The sequence below is a fragment of the Mobula hypostoma genome, chromosome 5 (genome assembly GCF_963921235.1).
Source record: "Mobula hypostoma chromosome 5, sMobHyp1.1, whole genome shotgun sequence".
In the NCBI taxonomy this organism is placed as follows: Eukaryota; Metazoa; Chordata; class Chondrichthyes; order Myliobatiformes; family Myliobatidae; genus Mobula; species Mobula hypostoma.
In genome coordinates, this window is record NC_086101.1 from 103,242,737 (window position 1) to 103,263,146 (window position 20,410).

Sequence of the window (20,410 nt, forward strand, 5' to 3'; positions counted from 1 at the left end):
GTTGCCCTGTTGGTGAGGAATGAGATTCAGTCCCTTGCAAGGGGGACATAGAATCAGGAGAAGTAGAGTCAGTGTGGGTAAAACTGAGGAACAGTAAGGGCAAAAAGACCCTAATAGGTGTTATCTACAGGCCCCCAAACAGTAGCATGGATATTGGGTGCAAGTTGAGTAGGGAATTAACAATGGCATGTGGCAAAGGAAATGTTGCAGTAGTTATGGGGGATTTCAACATGCAGGTGAACTGGGGAAAATCAGGTTGGTACTAGACCCCAGGATAGGGAGTTTGTAGAGTGCCTACGGGATGCATTTTCGGAGCAGCTTGTACAAGAGCCGACCAGGGATAAGGCTATTCTGGATTTAGTGTTGTGCAATGAACAGGATTTGATAAGTGATCTTGAAGTAAAGGAGCCATTAGGAGGTAGTGACCATAATATGATAAGTTTTTATCTGCAAGTTGAGAGGGATAAGAGCAGATCAGAAGTGTCAGTATTGCAGTTGAACAAAGGAGACTATGGAGCCATGAGGGAGGAGCTGGCCAAAGTTGACTGGTCGGATATCCTAGCAGAAAAGACAGTGGAACAGCAATGGCAGGTATTCTTAGGAATAATGCACAAGGTGCAATATCAGTTCATCCCCCGGAGAAGGGAGGAAAGTGGCCACAGTGGTTGACAATGGAAGTCAGACATAGCATAGCATTAAAAAAGTATAACAGAGCTAAGGTGAGTGGGAAGACGGATGATTGGGAAATCTTTAAGGAGCAACAGAACTTAACTAAAAAGGCAATACGGGGAGAAAAAATGAGGTATGAACGCAAACTAGCTAGGAATATAAAGGAGGATAGCATAATTTTTTTTAGGTATGTGAAGAACAATGTTGGGCCCTTGAAGAATGAATTGGGAGAAATTATTGTGGGAAACAGAGAAATGGCAGATGAATTTAATAAGTACTTTGGATCTGTCTTCACTAGGGAAGACACAAGCAATCTCCCAGATGTATGGATGGGCCAAGGACATAGGGTAACAGAGGAACGGAAACAGATTGACATTAGGAAGGAAACAGTGATGAGTCGACTGATGGGACTGAAGGCTAACAAATCCCCAGGTCCAGATGGTCTGCATCCTAGGGTACTAAAGGAGGTGGCTCTGGAAATTGTGGATGCATTGGTGATCATTTTCCAATGTTCCTTAGATTCAGGATCAGTTCCTGAGGATTGGCGAATGGCTAATGTTATCCCACTTTTTAAGAAAGGAGGGAGGGAGAAAACAGAGAACTATCGCCCTGTTAGCCTAACATCAGTAGTGGGGAAGATGCTAGAGTCCATTATTAAAGATGAAATAGCGGCATATCTTGATAGCAGTGATAAGATTGGGCCGAGTCAGCATGGATTTACCAAGGGCAAATCATGCTTGACTAATCTATTGGAGTTTTTTTGAGGATGTAACCAGGAAGATAGACGCGGGAGATCCAGTGTATGTGGTGTACCTTGACTTTCAGAAGGCATTTGATAAGGTACCACATAGGAGATTGGTGGGTAAAATCAGAGCTCATGGCATTGGGGGGAGAATATTGACATGGATAGAAAACTGGTTGGCAGATAGAAAGCAAAGGGTAGCAGTGAATGGGTGTTTCTCGGAATGGCAGGTGGTGACTCGTGGGGTGCCACAGGGCTCGGTATTGGGACCACAGCTGTTTACGATTTACGTCAATGATTTAGAGGAAGGCATTGTGAATAACATCAGCAAGTTTGCTGATGATACTAAGCTGGGTGGCAGTGTGACATGTGATGAGGATGTTAGGAGAATTCAAGGTGACTTGGATAGGCTGGGTGAGTGGGCAGAAACTTGGCAGATGGCGTTTAATGCGAATAAGTGTGAGGTTATTCACTTTGGAAGCAAGAACAGGAAGGCAGCTTATTATCTGAACGGTGTGGAGTTAGGTAAGGGAGAAATACAAAGAGATCTAGGAGTACTTGTTCATCAGTCTCTGAAGGTGAATGAACAAGTGCAGCAGGCAGTGAAGAAGGCTAATGGAATGTTGGCCTTTATTACAAAGGGAATGGAGTACAAGAGCAAGGAAATCCTTTTGCATTTGTACAGGGCCCTGGTGAGACCACACCTGGAGTATTGTGTGCAGTTTTGTCTCCAGGGTTAAGGAAGGACATCCTGGCTGTGGAGGAGGTGCAGCGTAGGTTCACTAGGTTAATTCCTGGGATGTCCGGACTGTCTTATGCAGAGAGGTTAGAGAGACTGGGCTTGTACACGCTGGAATTAAGGAAATTGAGGGGGGATCTGATTGAGACATATAAGATTATTAAGGGATTGGACAAGATAGAGGCAGGAAATATGTTCCAGATGCTGGGAGAGTCCAGTACCAGAGGGCCTGGTTTAAGAATATGGGGTAGGTCATTTAGGACAGAGTTGACTCTATACACTGACCGAGCCGTTACACTGACCAAGCACATACAATAACCAGCCCTTACACTGACCTAGCCCTTACACTCATCCAGACTTTGCACAGATCAGCCCTTACACTCTTCCAGCCCTCACACTGAACTGGTCCTCACACTGACCCGGCATATACATTGACCCAGCATATACACTGATCTAGCCCTTGCACTGCACAGGTCCTTCCACTGACCCAGCCCTTGCACTGACCCAGCCCTTATACTCATCCAGCCCTTACACTGACCCATCTCTTATACAGATGCAGCCCTTACACTGATCAAGCCCATACACTGACACAGCTCTTACACTGACCCAGCGCTTACACTCATCCACCCCTTACACTGACCCTGCCCTTACACTGTTCAGGTGCTTACACTGACCCAGCCCTTACACTAACCCAGCCCGTAGACTGATCCAGCCCTTACACTGACACTGAAACATAGAAAATAGGTGCAGGTGTAGGCCATTCGGCCCTTCGAGCCTGCACCGCCATTCAGTATGATCATGGCTGATCATCCAACTCAGAACCCTGTACCTGCCTTCTCTCCATACCCCCGATCCCTTTAGCCACAAGGGCCATATCTAACTCCCTCTTAATTATAGCCAATGAACTGGCCTCAACTGTTTCCTGTGGCAGAGAATTCCACAGATTCACCGCTCTCTGTGAGAAGAAGTTTTTCCTAATCTCGGTCCTAAAAGACTTCCCCTTTATCCTCAAACTGTGACACCTCGTTCTGGACTTCCCCAACATAGGGAACAATCTTCCTGCATCCATTCTGTCCAATCCCTTTAGGATTTTATACATTCCAATAAGATCCTCCCTCAATCTTCTAAATTCCAATGAGTATAAGCCTAGTTCATCCAGTCTTTCATCAAATGAAAGTCCTGCCATCCCAGGAATCAATCTGGTGAACTTTCTTTGTACTCCCTCTATGGCAAGAATGTCCTTCCTCAGATTAGGGGACCAAAACTGCACACAATACTCCGGATGTGGTCTCACCAAGGCCTTGTACAACTGCAGTAGTACCTCCCTGCTCCTGTACTCGAATCCTCTTGCTATGAATGCCAGCGTACCATTCACCTTTTTCACCGCCTGCTGCACCTGCATGCCCACTTTCAATGACTGGTGTATAATGACACCCAGGTCTCGTTGCACCTCCCCTTTTCCTAATCGGCCACCATTCAGATAATAATCTGTTTTCCTGTTTTTGCCACCAAAGTGGATAACCTCACATTTATCCACATTAAATTGCATCTGCCATGAATTTGCCCACTCACCTAACCTATCCAAGTCACCCTGCATCCTCTTAGCATCCTCCTCACAGCTAACACTGCCGCCCAGCTTCGTGTCATCCACAAACTTGGAGATGCTGCATTTAATTCCCTCATCTAAGTCACTAATATATATTGTAAACAATTGAGGTCCCAGCACTGAGCCTTGCGGTACCCCACTAGTCACTGCCTGCCATTCTGAAAAGGTCCCCTTTATTCCCACTCTTTGCTTCCTGTCTGCCAAACAATTCTCTATCCACATCAATACCTTACCCCCAATACCGTGTGCTTCAAGTTTGCACGCTAATCTCCTGTGTGGGTGGGATCTTGTCAAAAGCCTTTTGAAACTCCAAATATACCACATCCACTGGTTCTCCCCTATCCACTCTACTAGTTACATCCTCAAAAAATTCTATGAGATTCGTCAGACATGATTTTCCTTTCACAAATCCATGCTGACTTTGTCCAATGATTTCACCGTTTTCCAAATGTGCTGTTATCACATCTTTGATAACTGACTCTAGCATTTTCCCCACCACCGATGTTAGGCTAACCGGTCTATAATTCCCCGGTTTCTCTCTCCCTCCTTTTTTAAAATGTGGGGTTACATTAGCCACCCTCCAATCCTCAGGAACTAGTCCAGAATCTAAAGAGTTTCGAAAAATTATCACTAATGCATCCACTATTTCTTGAGCTACTTCCTTAAGCACTCTGGGATGCAGACTATCTGGCCCTGGGGATTTATCTGCCTTTAATCCCTTCAATTTACCTAACACCACTTACCAACTAACATGAATTTCCCTCAGTTCCTCCATCTCACTGAACCCTCTGTCCCCTACTATTTCCAGAAGATTATTTATGTCCTCCTTAGTGAAGAGAGAACCAAAGTAGTTATTCAATTGGTCTGCCATGTCCTTGCTCCCCATAATCAATTCACCTGTTTCTGTCTGTAGGGGACCTACATTTGTCATAACCAATCTTTTTCTTTTCACATATCTATAAAAGCTTTTACAGTCAGTTTTTATGTTCCCTGCCAGTTTTCTCTCATAATCTTTTTTCCCCTTCCTAATTAAGCCCTTTGTCCTCCTCTGCTGGACTCTGAATTTCTCCCAGTCCTCAGGTGAGCCACTTTTTCTGGCTAATTTGTATGTTTCTTCTTTGGCATTGATACTATCCCTAATTTCCCTTGTCAGCCATGGGTGCACTACCTTCCTTGATTTATTCTTTTGCCAAGCTGGGATGCACAATTGTTGTAGTTCATCCATGTGATCTTTAAATACTTACCATTGCATATCCACTGTCAACCCTTTAAGTGTCATTTGCCAGTCTATCTTAGCTAATTCACGTCTCATACCTTCAAAGTTACCCGTCTTTAAGTTCAGAACCTTTGTTTCTGAATTCACTATGTCACGCTTCATCTTAATGAAGAAGTCCACCATATTATGGTCACTCTTACCCAAGGAGTCTCTCACAACAAGATTGCTAATTAACCCTTCCTCATTGCTCAATACTCAGTCTAGAATAGCCTGCTCTTTAGTTGGTTCCTCGACATGTTGGTTCAGAAAACCATCCCGCATACATTCCAAGAAATTCTCTTCCTCAGCACCCTTACCAATTTGGTTCACCCAATCTATATGTAGATTGAAGTCACCCATTATAACTGCTGTTCCTTTATTGCACACATTTCCTATTTCCTGTTTAATACCATCCCCAACCTCACTACTACTGTTAGGTGGCCTGCACACAACTCCCACCAGCGTTTTCTGCCCCTTAGTGTTATGCAGCTCTACCCATATTGATTCCACATCCTCCCGGCTAATGTCCTTCCTTTCTATTGCGTTAATCTCCTCTCTAACCAGCAATGCTACCCCACCTCCTTTTCTTTCATGTCTATCCCTCCTAAATATTGAATATCCCTGGAATGTTGAGCTCCTTGGTCACCCTGGAGCCATGTCTCTGTGATCCCAACTATATCATATTCATTAACAACAATCTGCACTTTTAATTCATCCACCTTGTTACGAATGCTCCTTGCATTGACACACAAAGCCTTGAGACTTGCTTTTACAACACTCTTAGCCCTTATACAATTATGTTGAAAAGTGGCCCTTTTTGATTTTTGCCCTGGATTTGCCGGCCTGCCACTTTTACTTTTCAACTTACTACTTTTTGCTTCTACCCTCATTTTACACCCCTCTGTCTCTCTGCACTGGTTCCCATCCCCCTGTTGTGAACTAACCTCCTCTCTGCTAGTCTCTTTAATTTGATTCCTACCCCCAACCATTCTAGTTTAAAGTCACCTCAGCAGCCCTCGCAAATCTCCCTGCCAGGATATTGGTCCCCCTCGGGTTCAAGTGTAACCCATCCTTTTTGTACAGGTCACACCTGCGCCAAAAGAGGTCCCAATGATCCAAAAACTTGAATCCCTGTCCTCTGCTCCAATCCCTCAGCCACGCATTTATCCTCCACCTCATCGCATTCCTACTCTCACTGTCGCGTGGCACAGGCAGTAATCCCGAGATTACTACCTTTGCGGTCCTTTTTCTCAACTCCCTTCCTAACTCCTGATATTCTCCTTTCAGGACCTCTTCCCTTTTCCTACCTATGACATTGGTACCTATATGTACCATGACCTCTGGCTCCTCACCCTCCCACTTCAGGATATCTTGGACACGATCAGAAATATCCCGGACCCTGGCACCAGATAGGCAAAATACCATCTGGGTCTCTGGACTGCGTCCACAGAATCGCCTATCTGACCAAGGCCTTAAACTGACACAGCCTTTACTCTGACTCATTATTTACACTGACACAGCCCTTACACTGACCCAACCCTTACACAGACCCAGCACTTACACTGACCCAGCTCTTGCAGTAACCCAGCCCATACATTGACCCAGCACTTCCATGAACCCAGCCCTTACACTGACCCAGCACATGCACTGCTCCAGACCGTACACTGGCCAGGTCCTTACACTGACCCAGCCTTTACACTCATCCAGCCCTTGCACTGACCCAGCCCTTACACTGTGCCCTCTGATACACTGATCCAGCCCTTACACTGCCCAGGTCCTGACACTGACTAAAGCCCTTCCATGACCCAGCCCGTACACTGATCCCATCTTTACACTGATGCAGCCTTTACACTGACCGAGCAAATACACTTATACAGTCCTGACACTGACCCAGCCCTTACACTCATCTAGCCATTACACTGACCCGGCCCTTGTACTGACCCAGCCCTTGCACTGTCCCCTCTGATACACTGACCCGGCCCTAACACTGCCCAAGTCCTTAAACTGACCCAGCACTTAGTGACCCCAGCCCATACACTGATCCAGCCCTTGTACCGCCCAGGGCCTTACACTGACCCAGCCCATATACAGATCCAGCACTTACTCTGCCCATATACTTACACTGATCCAGCCCTTACACTGCTCAGGTACTTATACTCACCCAAACTTTACACTCATCCAGCCCTTACTCTGACCCAGCACTTACACTCATTCAGCACTTACACTGACCCAGCACTTACACAGTCCCCTCTGATACACTGATCCAGCCCTTACACTGCCCAGTTCCTTACATTAACCAAGCCCTTACACTCATCTAGTCGTTACACTGACACGGCCCTTACACTCAACCAGCCATTACACTAATCCAGCCTTTGCATTCACCCAGACATTGCACTGACCCAACCCTTACACTCATCCAGGTCCTTACACTGACCAAGCCCTTACACTCATTCAGCCGTTACACTGACCCAACTCACACACTGATCCAGCACTTATACTGCCCAGGTCCTTACACTGATCCAGCCCTTACACTGCCCAGGTTTAAAGTGACGCAGCCCTTACACTAACCCTGCCCTTACACTCATCCAGACCTTATGCTGACACAGCCCTTACGCTGACACAGCCCGTACAAAACCCAGCCCATACACTGATCCCGTCTTTACACTGTCACTGCCCTTACACTGACCGAGCAAATACACTTCCACCACCTCCAACGGGATCCCACCACTAAGCATATCTTTCCCTCCCCCCCTCTCTCTGCATTCCGCAGGGATCGCTCCCTACACAACTCCCTTGTCCATTCGTCCCCCCCATCCCTCCCCACTGATCTCCCTCCTGGCACTTATCCGTGTAAGCGGAACAAGTGTTACACATGCCCTTACACTTCCTCCCTTACCACCATTCAGGGCCCCAAACAGTCCTTCCAGGTGAGGCATCACTTCACCTGTGAGTCGACTGGGGTGATATACTGCGTCCGGTGCTCCCGATGTGGCCTTTTATATATTGGTGAGACCCGACGCAGACTGGGAGACCGCTTTGCTGAACATCTACGCTCTGTCCGCCAGAGAAAGCAGGATCTCCCAGTGGCCACACATTTTAATTCCACATCCCATTCCCATTCTGACATGTCTATCCACGGCCTCCTCTACTGTAAAGATGAAGCCACACTCAGGTTGGAGGAACAACACCTTATATTCCGTATGGGTAGCCTCCAACCTGATGGCATGAACATTGACTTCTCTAACTTCCGCTAGGCCCCACCTCCCCCTCGTACCCCATCTGTTACTCTTTTTTATGCACACATTCTTTCTCTCACTCTCCTTTTTCTCCCTCTGTCCCTCTGAATATACCTCTTGCCCATCCTCTGGGTCACCCCCCCCCCGTCTTTCTTCCCGGACCTCCTGTCCCATGATCCTCTCGTATCCCCTTCTGCCTATCACCTGTCCAGCTCTCGGCTCCATCCCTCCCCCTCCTGTCTTCTCCTATCATTTTGCATCTCCCCCTCCCCCTCCAGCTTTCAAATCCCTTACTCACTCTTCCTTCAGTTAGTCCTGACGAAGGGTCTCGGCCTGAAACGTCGACTGCGCCTCTTCCTATAGATGCTGCCTGGCCTGCTGCGTTCACCAGCAACTTTGATGTGTGTTGTGTGAGCAAATACACTTATCCAGTCCTGACACTGACCCAGCCCTTACACAGTTCCAGCCCTAACACTGCCCAAGTCCTTAAACTGATCCAGCCCTTACAGTGACCCAGCCTTGTACTGACCCAGCACATACACTGACCCAGCCCATACACTGATCCAGCCCTTGTTCCGCCCAGGGTCTTTACACTGACCCAGGCCCTTACACTGACCCAGCCCATATAGAGATCCAGCCCTTACACTGACCCAGTCCTTGCACTGCTCTCATACTTACACTGACCCAGCCTTTACACTCATCCAGCCCTTACACTCATCCAGACCTTGCACGGACCCATCCCTTACACTGAACCAGCCTGTTCACTAATCTAGCCCTTAGAGTGACTTAGTCCTTACACTGACCCACCCTTACACTCATCCAGCCTTTACACTGACCCAGCACTTATGCTGATCTAGCCCTGACACAGACCCACCGCTTACACTGAACCAGCCATTTCATGACCCAGCCCTTACACTGACACAACCCTTACACTGATCCAATCGTTACACCGATTCAGTCCTTACACTGACCCAGCCCATGCACTGTCCCAGCTCTTACACAGACCTAGCCCTTACACTGCCCAGGTCCTTACACTGATCCAGCCCATACACTGACCCAGCCCTAACACTGCCCAGGTCCTTCCACTGACCCAGCCCTTACACTCATCCACCCCTTACACTGTCCCCTCTGATACACTGATCCAGCCCTTACACTGACCCAGTCCTTACACTGACCAAAGCCCTTCCATGACCAGCCATCACACTGACCCAGCCCTTCCATGACCCATCCCGTACACTGATCCCGTCTTTACACTGACGCAGCCCTTACACTGACTGAGCAAATACACTTATCCAGTCCTGACACTGACCCAGCCCTCACACTGACCCAACCCTAACACTGACCCAGCCCTTGTCCACACAGGGCCTTCCACTGACCCAGCCCTTACAATTATGCAGCCCATATACAGATCCCGACCTCACACTGCTCAGGTACTTACACTGACCCAAACTTTACACTCATCCAGGCCTTACACTGACCCAGTCGTTACACTGATCTGGCCCTGACACAGACCCATCGTTTACACTGAACCAGCCACTTCATGACCCAGCCCATACACTGACCCAGCCATGTACTGCCCAGGTCCTTACACTGATCCGGCCCATACACTGACCCGCCCATACACTGACCCGGCCCTTGCACTGCCCAGGTCCTTACACTGCCCAGGTCCTTACACTGATCCAGCCCTTACACTGTCCTTGCCCTTACACTGCCCAGGTCCTTCCACTGACCCAGCCATTACACTCATTCAGCACCTCCACTGACCCGGCCCTTACAAAGTCCCCTCTGATACACTGATCCAGCCCTTACACTGACCAAGCCCTTACACTCATCTAGCCGTTACACTGACACAGTCCTTACACTCAACCATCCCTTACTCTGACCCTGCCCATTTACAGATCCAGCCCTTACACTGCTCTCGTACTTACACTGACCCAGCCTTTACACTCATCCAGCCCTTACTCTGACCCAGCCCTTGCACAGACCCATCCCTTACACTGTCCCAGTACATTCACTAATCTAGCCCTTACACTGAACCACCCCTTACACTGACCCAGCCCTTACACTGACCCAGCACTTACACTGACCCAGCACTTACACTGATCCAGCCCTTACACTGCCCAGGTCCTTACACTGACCAAGGCCTTACACTCATTGAGCCGTTACACTGACCCAGCCCAGACAATGATCCAGCACTTTCTCTGCCCAGGTACTTACACTGATCCAGCCCTTACACTGCCAAGGTTTAAAATGATGTAGCCATAACAATGACCCTGCCCTTACACTCATCCAGCCCTTACAATGACGCAGCACATACACTGATCCAGCCCTTACACTGTCTAGGTCCTTACACTGACCCAGCCCTTACACTCATCCATCCTTACACTGACCCATCCCTTACACTCATTCAGCCCTTACACTGACCCGGCCCGTACACTGATCCCATCTTTACACTGACACAGCCCTTACACTGACTGAGCAAATACACTTATCCAGTCCTGACACTAACCCTGCCCATACACTGACCCAGCCCTTCCACTAACCCAGCCCTAACACTGACCCAGCCCATACACAGTTCCAGCCCTAACACTGCCCAAGTCCTTAAACTGACCCAGCCCTTACACTGACCCAGCCCTTGTACTGACCCAGCACATACACTGATTCAGTCCTTGTACTGCCCAGGGCCCTACACTGACCCTGCCCTTACACTGATCCAGGCCATACACTGCTCAGGTACTTACACTGACCCAAAATTTACACTCATCCAGCCCTTACTCTGACCCAGCCCTTACACTCATTCAGCACTTACACTGACCGATCCCTTACACAGTCCCCTCTGATACTCTGACCCAGCCCTTACTCTGACCCAGCCCTGACACTGCCAAGATCCTTACATTGACCCAGCACTTACACTGTCCCTGTCCTTACATTGATCCAGTCCATAGGTTGACCCAGTATGTACACTGATAGAGTCCAAACACTAACCCAGCCCATACACTGACCCAACCCGGAGACTAACCCAGCCCTTACAATAAAACAGCCATTACACTGACCCAGCCCATACACTGACACAGTCGATACCATAAGACCATAAGACAAAGGAGCAGAAGTCGGCCATTCGGCCCATTGAGTCTGCTCCGCCATTTTATCATGAACTGATCCATTCTCCCATTTAGTCCCACTCCCCTGCCTTCTCACCATAACCTTCGATGCCCTGGCTACTCAGATACCTATCAATCTTTGCCTTAAGTACACCCAATGACTTGGCCTCCACTGCTGCCCGTGGCAACAAATTCCATAGATTCACCACCCTCTGACTAAAAAAATTTCTTCGCATTGCTGCTCTGAATGGGCGCCCTTCAATCCTTAAGTCATGCCCTCTCATACTAGACCTCCCCATCATGGGAAACAACTTTGCCACATCCACTCTGTCCATGCCTTTCAACATTCGAAATGTTTCTATGAGGTCTCCCCTCATTCTTCTAAACTCCAAGGAATACAGTCCAAGAGCGGACAAACGTTCCTCATATGTTAACCCAATCATTCTAGTGAATCTTCTCTGTACGCTCTCCAACGTCAGCACATCCTTTCTTAAATAAGGAGACCAAAATTGCCCACAGTACTCCAAGTGAGGTCTCACCAGTGCCTTGTAGAGCCTCAACATCACATCCCTGCTCCTATACTCTATTCCTCCAGAAATGAATGCCAACATTGCATTCGCCTTCTTCACTACTGACTCAACCTGGAGGTTAGCTTTAAGAGTATCCTGTACAAGGACTCCCAAGTCCCGTTGCATCTCAGAACTTTGAATTCTTTACCCATTTAAATAATAGTCTGCCCGTTTATTTTTTCTGCCAAAGTGCATAACCATACACTTTCCAACATTGTACTTCATTTCCCACTTCTCTGCCCATTCTTCCAATCTATCCAAGTCTCTCTGCAGACTCTCTGTTTCCTCAGCACTACCGGCACCTCCACCTATCTTCATATCGTCAGCAAACTTAGCCACAAAGCCATCTATTCCATAATCTAAATCGTTGATGTACAATGTAAAAAGAAGCAGCCCCAACACAGACCCCTGTAGAACACCACTGGTAACCGGCAGCCAACCAGAATAGGATCCCTTTATTCCCACTCTCTGTTTCCTGCCAATCTGCCAACGCTCTATCCACGTATGTAACTTTCCCGTAATTCAATGGGCTCTTATCTTGTTAAGTAGCCTCATGTGTGGCACCTTGTCAAAGGCCTTCTGAAAATCCAAATATACAACATCCACTGCATCTCCCTTGTCTAGCCTACTGTTAATTTCCTCAAAAAATTGTAATAGGTTTGTCAGGCAGGATTTTCCTTTAAGGAGTCCATGCTGAGTTCTGCCAATCTTGTCATATGCCTCCAGGTACTCTGTAACCTCATCCTTGACAATCGACTCCAACAACTTCCCAACCACCAATGTCAAGCTAACAGGTCTATAATTTCCTTTTTGCTTCCTTGCCCCCTTCTTAAATAGCGGAGTGACATTTGCAATCTTCCAGTCCTCCGGAAGCATGCCAGAATCTATCGACTTTTGAAAGATTATCTCTAATGCCTCCGCAATCTCCACAGCTACTTCCTTCAGAACAGACGGGCGCATTCCATCTGGTCCGGGAGATTTATCTACCTTTAGACTATTCAGCTTCCTGAGTACTTTCTCTGTCGTAATTGTGACTGTGCACATTTCTCTTCCCTGCCACCCTTGAGTGTCCGGTATACTCCCATTACAACATCTCCAGCATCATTTTCTATTGGTCCTATATCTACTCTCACCTGTCTTTTACTCCTTATATACTTGAAGAAGATTTTAGTATCCTCTTTGATATTATTTGCTAGCTTCCTTTCATAGTTAATATTTTCCCTCTTAATGACCTTCTTGGTTTCCTTTTGTAAGGTTTTAAAAACTTCCCAATCCTCTCTCTTCCCACTGATTTTTGCTTCCTTGTATGCCCTCTCCTTTGCTTTAACTTTGGCTTTGACTTCTCTTGTCAACCACGGTTGCATCCTTTTTCCGCTCGAAAATTTCTTCTTTTTTGGAATATACCTGTCTTGCACCTTCCTCACTTCTCGCATAAACTCCAGCCACTGCTGCTCTGCCGTCTTTCCCACCAGTGTCCCTTTCCAGTCAACTTGGGCCAGTTCCTCTCTCATGCCACTGTAATTTCCTTTACTCCACTGAAATACCGACACATCAGATTTCGGCTTCACTTTTTCAAATTTCACAGTGAACCCAATCATGTTATGATCACTGTCTCCTAAGGGTTCCTTCACCTCAATCTCTCTAATCACCTCCAGTTCATTACACAATACCTAATCCAGTACAGCCGATCCCCTAGTGGGCTCCACAACAAGCTGTTCTAAAAAGCCATCTCGCAGACATTCTACAAATTCTCTCTCTTGAGATCCAGTGCCAACCTGATTCTTCCAATCCACTCACATGTTAAAATCCCCCACAATTATCATAACACTGCCCTTCTGACAAGCCTTTTCTATTTCCAGTTGTATTTTGTAGTCCACATCCCTGCAGCTCTTTGGAGGCCTATAAATAACTGCCATCGGGGTCCTTTTACCCCTTCTATTACTTAGCTCAACCCATAAAGGTTCTGCACCTTCAGATCCTATATCACCTCTTTCTAATGATTTAATATCATTTCTTACCAATAAAGCTACTCCTCCCCCTCTGCCTACCTTCCTATCCTTCCGATACCCCGTGTGTCCTTGGACGTTCAACTCCCAGAGACGTGCATCCTTTAGCCAGGTCTCAGTAATGGCCACAATATCATATCTGCCAATCTGTAGCTGTACGACAAGATCATCCACCTTATTCCTTATGCTGCGGGCATTTAAGTATAACACCTTAAGACCAGTACTTGATACTTTTTGCTTTGATTTCACTGCAATTTCATTGCACTGCAACTCATTCCAATGGCTACAAATTTGCCCCATCACCTGCCTGTCTTTCCTGACATCTTTACTGCTCACTATCTTAGATTTATTTCTGTTTTCCCCTTCCTCCGCTCTGTCATTCCGGTTCCCATCCCCCTTCCAAATTAGTTTAAACCCTCCCTAACAGCTCTATTAAACTTTCCTGCCAGAATATTGGTCCCTTTCGGGTTCAGGTGTAACCTGTCCTTTTTGAACAGGTCATACTTCCCACAGAAGAGATCCCAATTATCCAAGAATCTGAAGCCCTGTCCCCTACACCAGTCTCTCAGCCACGCATTCATCTGCCTGATCCTACTATTCTTGCCTTCGTTAGCACGTGGCACAGGTAGCAATCCCGAGATTACTATCCTGGAGGTCCTGCTTCTCAGCTTCCTTCCTAACTCCTGGAAATCTCACTTCAGGGCCTCCTTCTTTGTCCTATCTATGTCATTGGTACCAACATGTACCAAGACAACTGGCTGTTCACCCTCCCCCTTCAGAATATTCAGGACCCGATCCGAGACATCCCGTACCCTGGCACCTGGGAGGCAACACACCATGTTGCCTATCAGGCTCACAGAATCTCCTGTCCGTTCCCCTGACTATGGAATCCCCTACGACTGCCACATTTCTCTTCTCCCTCCTTCTCTCCTGAACAACAGCGCCAGGCTCAGTGCCAGAGACTCAGTCACTGTGAGTGTCCCCTGTCAGGTCATCCCCCTCAACAGCATCCAGAACAAGATATTTGTTGCTGAGGGGGACAGCCACAGGTGTGCTCTCCACTATCCGGGCATTTCCTTTCCCTCTCTTGACAGTAACCCAGTTTTCTGACCCCTGTAGCCTAGGTATGACTACCTTCCTGTAGCTCCTGTCTATCACCTCTTAACTTTTCCTAATAAGCAGTAGGTCATCAAGCTGCAGCTCCAGGTCCCTAACACGGTCTCTGAGGAGCTGCAACTCGGTGCACCTGGCGCAGATGTGGCCATCAGGGAGGCTGGAGGTCTCCCAGGATTCCCACATCTGACACCCTGAACAAAGCACTAACCCTGCAGGCATGCTATCTAATTCTACAGGAATGAAACAGGAAAAATAAGTCTTCTCATCCACTTACCTCACCAAACAAACAAACTTTTTGAACTGTTAGCTCATATCGTTAGCTGTGAGAGCCCTGCTGTTCCTGTCTGTCCGGGCTGATTAGCGAAAGGGCCGGGGGAGGAGAAAAAAGAAGAGTTGGTGCTTCGCTCTTGCCTCTTCCCGTTTACCGCCGAAGTCTATTGAAGCCAAAGCCCTACATTCTGCTCCCACTCACTCCGCTGCCCACTCCGACAGCTGCCCGCTGTATAGGGTGGTCTCCTTTTTAAACTCTCTGCGCGGTCCTGTTGACGTCACGCGCCTGCGCAGTCTCGCCCTTGCACTCGAAGTTTTTTAAAAACTGCCTTCCTTCAAAATTCAGCTTCCACGACACTCTGTAGTCCCGATCCAAAAGCCTGATCTTGTACTATCCAGGTCCTTGCACTGACCCAGCCCTTACACTCATCCAGAACACACTGAATTAGCTCTTACACTGACCCAGACATTCCACTAACTCAGCCCTTACACTGACCTAGCCCTCGCACTGACCCAGCCCATACACTGATCCCGTCTTTACACTGACGCAGCCCTTACTCTGACCGAGCCAATACACTCATCCAGTCCTGACACTGACCCAGCCCTAACACTGCCCAAGTCCTTAAACTGACCCAGCGCTTACAGTGACCCAGTCGCTACAGTGACCCAGCCCTTGTACTGACCCAGCACATACACTGACCCAGCCCATACACTGACCCAGTCCATACACTGACCCAGCCCTTGTACCACCCAGGGCCTTACACTGACCCAGCCCTTACACTGCTCTCGTACTTACACTGACCCAACCTTTACACTCATCCAGCCCTTACACTCATCCAGACCTTGCACGGACCCATCCCTTACACTGACCCAGTCCGTTCACTAATCTAGCCCTTACATTAACCTAGTCTTTACACTGATCTAGCCCTGACACAGACCCTCCGCTTACACTGAACCAGCCATTTCATGACCCAGCCCTTACACAGACCCAGCCCATACACTGGCCAGTTCCTTGCCCTGACCCGGCACTTGCCCTGACCCGGCATATACACCGATCCATCCCTTGCACTGCCCAGGTCATTACACTGATCCAGCCATTACACTGACCCTGCCCTTACACTCATCCAGCCCTTGCACTCGTTCAGCACTTACACTGACCCATCCCTTACACTGTCCGCTCTGATACACTGATCCAGCCCTTACACTGCCTAAGCACTGACCAGGCGCTTCCATGACCCATCCCGTACACTGATCCTGTCAGTGACCGAGCAAATATACTTATCCAGCCCTTACACAGACCTGGCACTTGCCCTGACCCGGCATATACACCGATCCATCCCTTGCACAGCCCAGGTCCTTACACTGATCCAGCCATTACACTGACCCTGCCCTTACACTCATCCAGCCCTTGCACTCATTCAGCACTTACACTGACACAACCATTACGCTGCCTCTCTCGTTACACCGGCCCAGCCCTTGCACCGATCTAGTCCGTACATTGACCCACTACTTACAGTGACCCAGAACATACACCAATCCAGCCCTTACACGGACCTGGCCCTTCCATGACCCACCCCTTACACTGATCCCGTCCTTACACTGTCCCAGCCCAGACACAGTTCCAGCCCTAACACTGCCCAAGTCCTTAATCTGACCCAGCCCTTACAGTGACACAGCCGGTACAGTGACCCAGCCCTTGTACCGCCCAGGGCCTTGCACTGACCCAGCCCTTACACTCATCGAGCCTTTACACTGACACAGCCCTTACACTGACCCAGCCCTTACACTCATTCAGCCATTACACTGACCCAACCCAGACACTGATCCAGCCCTTACACTGCTCAGGTTTAAAATGACGCAGCCCTTACACTGACCCTGCCCTTACACTGACCCAGCCTTACACTGACACAGCTCCTACAATGACGCAGCCCATACACTGATCCAGCCCTTACACAGTCTAGGTCCTTACACTAATAAGCCCTTACACTCATCCAGCCATTAAACTGACCCAACCCTTACACTGACCCATCCCTTACACTCATCCGGCACTTCCACTGACCCAGCACTTCTGCTGACCCGGCCCTTACACTGACCCAGCCCTTGCACAGATGTAGCTCTTACACAGACCCGGCCCTTACACTGGCCTGGACATTAAATTGACCCAACCCTTGCCATGATCCAGTCCGTACATTGACCCAGTCCTTACAGTGACCCAGACCATACACTGATCCAGCCCTTACACTGACCCAGAAATGACAGTGACCCGGCACTCACACTGATCCCGTCCTTACACTGACGCAGCCCTTATAGTGACCCAGCCCGTACACTCATCCAGCCCTTACATTCATCCAGCCCTTACACTCATCCAGCACTTACACTCACCCAACCCTTACACTCATCCAGGTCCTTAAACTGACCAAGACCTTACACTCATCCAGGTCCTTACACTGACCAAGTCCTTACATTCATCCAGCCGTTACACTGACCCAATCCAGACACTGATCCAGCACTTAGACTGCCCAGGTTTAAAATGACGCAGCCCTTACACTGACCCTGCCCTTACACTCATCCATTCCTTACACTGACCCATCCCTTACACTCTTCCAGCCCTTGCACCAACCCAGCCCTTGCACTCATCCAGCCCTTACACTCACCCATCCCTTACATTGACCCAGCGCATACACTGTTCCAGCCTTTACCCTACCCAGGTCCTTACACTCACCCAGCCCTTGCAATGACACAGCACCTACACAGATCTAGCCCTTACACTCATCCAGCCATTAGACTGACCCAGCCCTTGCACTCTCCCAGCCCTTGCACTGATCCATCCCATACACTGACCCAGCCCTTACACTGACCCATCCCATACTGTTCCAGGTCCTTACACTGACCCAGCCCTTACCCTGTCTAGGTCCTTAAACTGACCCAGGACTTACCCTGCCCAGGTCCTTACACTGATCCAGCCCTTACACTGATTCGGCCATTACACTAATCCAGCCCATACACTGACCCATCCCTTATACAGATCGTGCCCTTCCACTGACCAAGCCCTTTCAGGGACCCAGTTCTTACACTGAACTCAGCCATTACTCAGACCCAGCCCTTACACTGACCCAGCACTCACACCGACCCAGCTCTTTACACTCATTCAGCCCTTACACTGACCAGCCCTGGCAATAATCCAGCCCTTACACTGCCCAAGTCCTTACACTGCCCAAGTCCTTAAATTGACGCAGCCCTTACACTGACCCTGCCCTTACACTCACCTAGTCCTTTTACTGATCTAGCACTTACAATGTAGCAGCCCATATACACTGACCTGACCCTCACACTGACCCGGCCCTTACACTGACCCAGATGTTACACTGACCCATATATTACACTGACACAGCCCATACAATGAACAGCCCTAACACTTATCCAGCCCTTACACTGACCTAGTTCTTACACTCATCCAGCCCTTACGCTGACCCATCCTTATACTGATGCAGTCTTTACACTGACCCAGCGCTTACACTGCCCAGGTCCTTACACTGAACCAGCGCTTACACTCATCCACCCCTTACACTTACCCTGCCCAGGTCCCTACAGTGACCCAGGCCTTACACAGACCCAGCCTATACACTGACCCGGCCCATACACTGACCCGGCCCATTCACTGACCCGGCCCATTCACTGATCCAGCCCATTCACTGATCCAGCCCTTACACTGCCCACGTCTTTACACAGATCCAGCCCTTACACTGATCCAGCCCTTGTACCGCCCATGGCCTTACACTGACCTAGCCCTCACACTGACCCTGCCCTGACACTCACCGAGCCCCTACACTGACCCAGCCTTTACACTCATCCATCCCTTACACTGACCCAGCCCTTACACTGCCCAGGACTTACATAGACCCAGCCCGTACACTGAGCCAATCCTTACACTGACCCAGTCATTACACTGATCTGGTACTGACACTGATCGAGCCCGTACACTGATCTGGCCCTGACACAGACCCACCGCTTACACTTAACCAGCCATTTCATAACCCAGCGCTTACATTGACACAACCATTACAATCACGCAGCCCATACACTGATCCAGCCCTTACACTGTCTAGGTCCTTACACTGACCCAGCCCTTACACTCATCCAGCCATTAAACTGACCCGGCACTTACACTGACCCGGCCATTACTCTGACCAGGTCCTTACACCGACCCATTTTTTAGGCTGACACACCCTTACACTGCCCAGGACCTTACACAGACCCAGCCCTTACACCAAACCAATCCTTACACTAACCCAGTCCTACAATGACCCAGTCGTTACATTGTTCTGGTACTGACACTGACCGAGCCTGTACACCGATCTGGCCCTGACACAGACCCACCGCTTACACTTAACCAGCCATTTCATAACCCAGCGCTTACACTGACATAATCATTACAATTACACAGCCCATAGACTGATCCAGCCCTTACACTGTCTAGGTCCTTACACTAATAAGCCCTTACACTCATCCAGCCATTAAACTGACCCGGCACTTACACTGACCCAGCCCTTACTCTGACCCGCCCCTTACACTACCCAGGTCCTTACACTGACCCATTCTTTACGCTGACACGCCATTACACTGCCCAGGACCTTACACAGACCCAGCCCTTACACTAAACCAATCCTTACACTAACCCAGTCCTACAATGACCCAGTTGTTACACTGATCTGGTACTGACACTGACCTACCGCTTACACTGAACCAGCCATTTCATGACCCAGCCCTTACACTGACACAACCATTACACTGCCTCTGTCGTTACACCGATCCAGTCCTTACACTGACCCAGCCCTTGCACTGACGTAGCCCTTACACAGATCCAGCCCATACACTGACCCAGCCTGTACACAGATCCAGACTTTACATTGGCCCGGCCCTTGCCATGATCCAGTTTGCACATTGACCCAGTACTTGCAGTGACTCAGACCATACACCGATCCAGCCCTTACACTAACCCAGCCCACAGACTGATCCAGCCCTTAAACTGACCCAGAAATGACAGTGACCCAGCACTTACACTGACCCAGCCCTCACACTGACCCGGCCCTTCAATGACCAA